The sequence below is a fragment of the Zosterops lateralis genome (assembly GCF_965231275.1).
Source record: "Zosterops lateralis genome assembly, chromosome: 10".
Classification (NCBI taxonomy): Eukaryota; Metazoa; Chordata; class Aves; order Passeriformes; family Zosteropidae; genus Zosterops; species Zosterops lateralis.
In genome coordinates, this window is record NC_139770.1 from 7,388,805 (window position 1) to 7,396,079 (window position 7,275).

A 7,275-nucleotide genomic window follows, 5' to 3' on the forward strand; every position below is an offset into this window, starting at 1 on the left:
GAGCGGCATGATTTCAACACAGAACATGCCACTGCAAGAGCTCTAGAAATTCATATAACCTAGAAAAAGTTCCTTCATTCTGTCCCAAGGACAGGATCAAAGGATACTGTCTGCATTGTAGTATTCCTGGTATTTCTTCTGCTTCAAGAGCCAAGAGTTAGGAAATCTTACACCTGTATATTATAGTTGGAATACTCAATGCATATTTCTATGGAGGCATGAAAAATTATGCATTTCCCATTAGATGTACAATGAGGCTCTCAAGGGTTTAACAAATTTTGTGTGGGGACATCAGATGGCCCCAAGACTTGTTGCTGTGCTTAGTATTTAGCACTCAATGTCACCCTCCTCATGCAGTAGCTACTTGATATCTCTGAAGTGCATATTTGCTGTCATGTTACTGCTATGTGCATAGTAAAATGCTATATAGGACATAGCATAATCTTGTTTGATATTATGATCCCGTAATTTACTTTAAAAAGATTAATCTTGTAAATACTGTAAAGTTATATTAGTAGTTGCAGTAAGCTGTTTAAGATTTATGCAGCAGCATTATTTATATTTATAGTCAGTGACCTTGATACCTTCTACTTAGAGTTGAGAGATTTTTATGTTACTTTGTTTCTTTATTTTCTTGGCCTTGGTTAAAAAAAGAAAAGTGCCCCCCAAAAATAAACAAAAACACTGTTAGATTTTTGATTTTCAAAAGATCTCCCAAACTTCTACAAACTGTGATATGCAGAGATTTTGGAGGTTATTTTACCACTTATTGCCATTTCATATAGTCATTTAAGTCTTTAGGGAGTGAGTAAGGTACACTTAGAGAGACAGGACATTATCTGTGTATTAGCCTCTTTGAAGTGCATTTTATTGTTGTATCAGTCATTCCAGAAAAAGGTTCTGAGCCTAAGAGCACAGATGAAAATATATACAATCCCTTTAAAAGGTGGAATATTTGAATTTAGCTTGCAACATAGTTGCATGAAATTATCACTCCTGTCATGTCAGCTGAAATATCAGAAATCCTATTTCTAATCCCCTCCATGTAATGTGGCACAGGGACACAGATACATATCAGCCACAAAGGGAGCCAGCACAGCTTTTCTGACAGACTCTGCAGGCTGCCTGGAATTCAATTCCACTTCTCCAGCCCCTCCACCCACTGGTTGAGCCTGTTGTTGCCCTTCCAGCACCTAATGCACTGCTGACACAATGGAGGGAGGGCAGGAGCAGTGTGGTGAAAAATCAGACACTGCAGACAAAAACTTGACAGACTGTCTTCCTGCCAGAGCCACAATATGAACTGGCCAAGTGAAAAGGGATGGCCATTATCCCGTCTCACTGAGTGACTTAAATGACTTACAGCCACATGCAGAGAAAGTTCTCTGGACTATTTCCATGGGGGTTTTTAGTTTAATTTGCATGATAAGATGTACCAGGTATGTTTTTACCATTTGAGGCAGCTTCATTTTTCTCTGACTCCTGTGTAAAATAAGGATAATTTCACCGAAGTCATTGGAGTAACTTCATTATCAAATGGATGTTGGGAGAGCACTTTCATAGTCCTTAGGCAACTTTCCAGTCGTTGCTCCTCAATGCTCACCATTAGCTCCAATTTACATCTCCCCTGAGGCTGAGGGTTCTGGGCATGCTGGGCACTGATCCTGCACAGCACATCTCAGGAAAGGTGGCTCCTGATGGACTGCTCAGTGTTGTACAGCACATAACTGAGTCAACTGCCAGGAGCCTCATGCACCTGAGCAACTTCTGTATTGACAACAATCTGGAAAATGTAGATGCTCTAATGAGCACAGTGTTGTATTTACAACTTTACAAATGCTGCCTCAGGTTCACTTGAGTGTTTTGTCTTTGACATTCCAGGCTGGTGCCTCTGTCCTGGGATGCTGGCCATGCATCTCTTTCTTTGCTTTGTCACAAATCTTGACCTGAGATACTTTCCTCTCTGAAAGTTTTGCTAAAATGGATAAACTCTGGTGAAAAGTTTCAGAGAATCAGAGAGCTGATCCCTTGAAGAATTCCCAGCAAGTTCTTGACAAAAACTCTGACAAAAGCAACTGCTCTCTGCCTCCCTGTCCAGGGACTCCTCCTAACTCAAAAGCATATCCATGGGCTTCAAAAGAGCAGCTGTAAGAGCAGAAGCAGCCAGAGACTAAATGTAAGCAGAGAGGAGATGGACCAAGATCTACTTCTGTAATTGTTGTATCACATGGGAACTTGAGGCACCAAGCCTGGCTATTCCCTGTTGTGTGCTTCAGCTTCTGGAGCCTGAACTGACCAGTAAATCCTTTAATTATTTACAGTTGGGCCATGCTTTTATCCCTGTCCAAAACCCAGGAGAAGGCTGCTTGGACCCACTCACCAGTTGCTGTCATAGTACACAGCTGTTAGAAGGCACACATGGAGCAGACAGGAAATATGACTTGAGAGGCAACAAAAGATGTTGCTTGTATTGTATTTATCCCTAATGTAGATAAGATACTGTGAATAATGGCAAGCCAAAAAAAAAAAATTCTGATTTTTGCAAATGCAACATACCAGAAACTGCTTTTTTCACTTTGCAGTGGAAATTCATTTAGCAATCTCTTCCCATTTATTATTTCTGATGGAAGGAAAATCTTACCACATAATAAGACAATATTTCATATACCTGAATCCACGTTCATCCATCCAGCAGCATCGTCCATCTTTTCTCTCTTCCTTTTCTTCTTTTGGAATTTGTGGTTAGGCAGCATTTATAGTAAAATAACATTTTTATGAATTATTACTTGCAGAAAATCACATAATAATGTGTGCTCTTTTTAGGTTTTTTCCACCTTTGTTCTGATGTGCTAAAATCACGTTTTTTGGCAGTTGAGCACTCTGTTGATGAAGCCTGAAGTACATGACAATATGAGTGAAATTCATTATCAAGCAAAGAGTGTTGTGAACTTTGCAGCAAATCATCACAAAGTAATCTTGCTTTTCTCTCTGGTCTTAGTCTAAATGTGATTTGCACTCTTATGGAAAGGACTTTGTGCTGGTTTTGATGTTACATACAAATAGTCTTGCTTTGTAAAATTCCCATTATGCCTGTTTACGTTTAGCAGCAGGGCTATTGAGTCAAGCTGCACTGATTGGGAAGCAGAAGTCTTTAACGCTAAGCCCCATCAAAGTTTTTCATAAATTTGTGGCATTTTTCCAGCATTGCTCCCAAAACAGCATAGAGCTGCTGGAAGGAAATGCTCCAGCTGCAGGGATAAGTGGAGCCAAAAAGTAACATCCAAACAGAAATTATCCAGTTCGTGATTTCACTTTGATCACCAGATGTTTGCCATGTGACTTCAGCATTGGAGAACACAAGAGAGGAGAATGTGATGGTGTGGTACTTAGCTTAAATCTAACACAAGGGCTCATAGCTCAGCAACAGATACACACAAACAGTTACTGGCTTTTTCCATTTTTTGAGAAATTCCTCGCTTTATCATGATATTGATTCCAGCAAACTATGTCCTCATACCAGGTTTTGCTTTGGTTTTTAAATTCTTTAAACTCTGAAAGACTGTGCAAGCAGAGCAAGATACACTCCAGATTAATTCTATAGTTTACTCTGGTTTGGTTGGTAATTTGTCTCTCTGAGGACCCTGGTTAGTGATGTTAGCAAATCATAAAGAGCATTATCCTCCACCTCTAAGGGTTTCAGATTTAGATTTGTATCCTTTTCCTTAGTTTTAGCACTAGATGTCATTTAACTGCCTCCAAAACAATGTAATTCAGGGAGATTCTTCAGCTTTTAGTTAAGAATTAGTTGAAGCATTTCGAAATGCACAGAATTGGAAGGACAATTTGGAGTTTTCTAGTTGTAACCCTATATCACCTTTGTCAACCTTCTCATACAGTCCAAAGCTTCATCTAAAATCTTCTTACAATTTTTGCTCTTATTAACCTCACAAGATGGCTGATGCAAATTTTGAGTGCTTCAGATGTTAAAAAGTCTCTTGAAATGTCCATTCTAAACTTATCCAGAGTCTGCTTATAGCCCCTTGTTCTCATAAGTGAAAAATTATGTGATGCATGCCATAGAATTTCCAAGTGAATTTGGATAAATGATTCAATCTCTATGTATGATTTATCCCAAAGCAGGAGCTTTTACCCCTCCATCCTCTCCCATTTGGACACACATTTTTCTCTTGCTGCCTCAGGTATTTGCCAGTTCCTTTACTGATCTATGTCAGTACCTTGCTGTGCCTAGTTTTGAAGGGATATTTTTATGCTGGAATAGTGAATTAGGACAGCTCAGCAAGTGGCCTGAGGAGCACAGAGAGAGGCAGGGCCTGGCAGTTACACTTCTGGTTTAGCTTGCTCTGGAACTTCAACCTCAATTCCAGATTGATTACAGTATGAAAATTTTTTCCTTTCCAACACTTTGAATGATAATTCTTCCTTTTCCAACATTTTTACCAAATTATCTGTTTAGATTTTAAGTTCTGCAGATCAAAGACTGTCATTTAGTCACTTGCACAGTGACAACCACAGTGGATCCCCACAGTTGGATATCAAGACAGTGCAGATACAAGACCACCACAGAGCATTTTTATTGCTGCAAATGTACCCAGCTTCACTGGAAACAGATTATATTCTCTGTCATTTGCTTCCAGCTTAATATTTATCATTACATATGATATCATGTGACTTTTTAATTAAGTCGACTTCATTTTTCATTAGTGCAACAGCATCGATTTCATTAACCATATAAATTCCCACTTTTCTTTATTACATGAAATTTTCTTACTTGTGAACTTCCTTGACCTACTTAGCAGTCCTAACAGTGAACAGCATTGATCCTCTTTATCTATTAACCTCTGAAATGTGTGATATTGACTTACAACATAGGTTTTAATGTAAGATGAAATAATGCCACCTATTATTTTGGAATCTGGACAAAAAAATGTATTTTAAAATAGGTTCTTTTATGTGAAACAAAGTGTTCTTAACATTTTTAACAATTTCTGAATGTACTGTCTCCACCCTTCACTATAGTATTTTGCATATATCTAGGATTTCTGGGTCTGTTTCTCACAGCAGTGTTGAGAAAATTTCATGCTTTCACATTTTTCAGCTGTAATACTATTTACTCTGAAGAGAACTGAATATCCTCTAGTATTCTGCCAGGTCCCTCTCTAGACTTCCACACTGAGGTAGTTTTATTTGATCCTTTTATGTGAAAGATTAAATTTCCTTGTGTTGTATGGTGAGATACCAGTGCATATTTCCAGGGAATTATCTCGTGGAATGTTCTGTGTTCTAAATTATTTGCACCTGAATCCAAAATGCCAGGAGCCTTTGTTTCAGTAACAGAACATCTGATTTTCTCTTGCAGTTCCAGGGGAAGTTCATTCTCCAGTATTTACATATGTTCTCCATCTTCCATTAAGGAGTCAACCTTTTAATTCTTATTTAGAAAAAAATACAAATAATTATAGTTATTAATGTTCCAAAGATAAATGGATAAACTTACATTGAGTCGATTTTGGGAAGGAATTCACTGAGGAATTTTGAATGTTCATTGATTTTCAGGTATATGAGCTTAAACTGAACTTAAAGCACTTATTCCAAAACTTTATACAATTTAGTAATTCTTCACCTTCTGAAATGTTCATTTAATTTACTGTATGGATGCCATGGGTATTTCAGAGCCTGATCACACTTTCTGTCTTCAGACAAATATCCACTGTCTCCAATGAGGAATTTTACATTGTGATGTAAAGGAGTTTTGACTGAGGAGAGGCAGCTGGATCAGTCCCACATGTTGTAGAGACTTACAATCAGGAATTAATATGCAGCAGAGCTATGACACTGGCTTTAATTCTACTCACATTAATTTTCACTGTTATTATTAATTAAACCCTGAAAATCAGGGATTTAATGGAAACTCTGACAGACCTTTAATTATAGCATTTCAACAGACTTAGAGCATAGGATGTCCTCTACTAGTGCACAGGACATTCTGTACTTGAGAGGGTATAAAAAGAAGTCATAGTTTTTGGTGTACTTTATGTTCAGAACATTTTTAAATTCTTGATTGGCTTTTACTCAGTGTTGTCTGCTGCATCTGGGTAAGTTATACAGAGTGAATATTTTAACTGTTGTGTTCAAGAACAGTTTGGAAACAGAATTTTAAATCTTTCTAATGCAATTGCTCCTGATTGTTCAAAACCATCTCTCATTGTTTTAGGAGAATGGGTTTCGCACCAGCTATTTGTGTAGCAGAGTGCATTATGCTCATAGATACATCTACAAGTTAAATTGTTTGGATTGCAGATTTCTGACAGGAAGGATGGCCTTTTTTTTTTTTTTTCCCTCTTTGTGTGCCATCTATCATAGTGGAGTCCTGACCAGAATTCTTATGTGTACTCATAAAATAAGCCATAAATTCCAGTCATTTATCCCACATAATTTGTACCCCTGTGTCTCAAGTCTTTGCATTGTGTGTGTTACATTGAAGTCTCACGGTGAAGAGTTTAGGCCTTGTCTGTGCAGGGTGAGAGTTCTAGCAAAGTGATTTACAGATAGGGAATTGTCAGGAGGGAGAGGTAGCTGTCAGATATTGTGGGCAGCAGTGTTCTGTAATGTTTAGTACATCACATTTCAATTTTTCCAAGAATACAACCATATAATAAGAATTTTTGTGTGTGAGAATCAGTATTATACACTACTGGCTAATTTTTACAATTTTGCAACATATACTTTCCAACAAAGAATGTTCCTGAATTCACAGGGATCTATGATAATTGAAAATGTCATTGAAGAGTGGAGAGAAATGGATATAAAGCTTTAACCCTGGAAGAGGTACAGTCTAAAAATGAAGGAGGTATATTCTAAAAATCTCAATATTAGATATAGATTTGAAGTATTTGTAGCTATTTGCAATAATTACAGCTAAAACAATGAATTATTTTAGAGAAGCTGAGTAATGATTTTTTAAAAATTTTTGATACTGGTAAAAACTGGTGTTTAATCAGTTAGCCACCTGTTCTCTTGATTAGATAACTGAACCATAAGAAATAAGTAAAAATGTATATGTTCTAAAATTAATAGGGAAAGGAATTTAAGGAAGTTCCATAATAGAAAGAATTTCAACTTTTCTTGACTAATTCTGAGATTTCTAAATTTGTATAGTCTACAATAAAATTTAGATTCATATGTTTGCTTTTGCATGAACCACTTCTAGAAACATTTTAGGCAGCTAAAAAAAGTACTTTTTGCTAGGAATGTAGT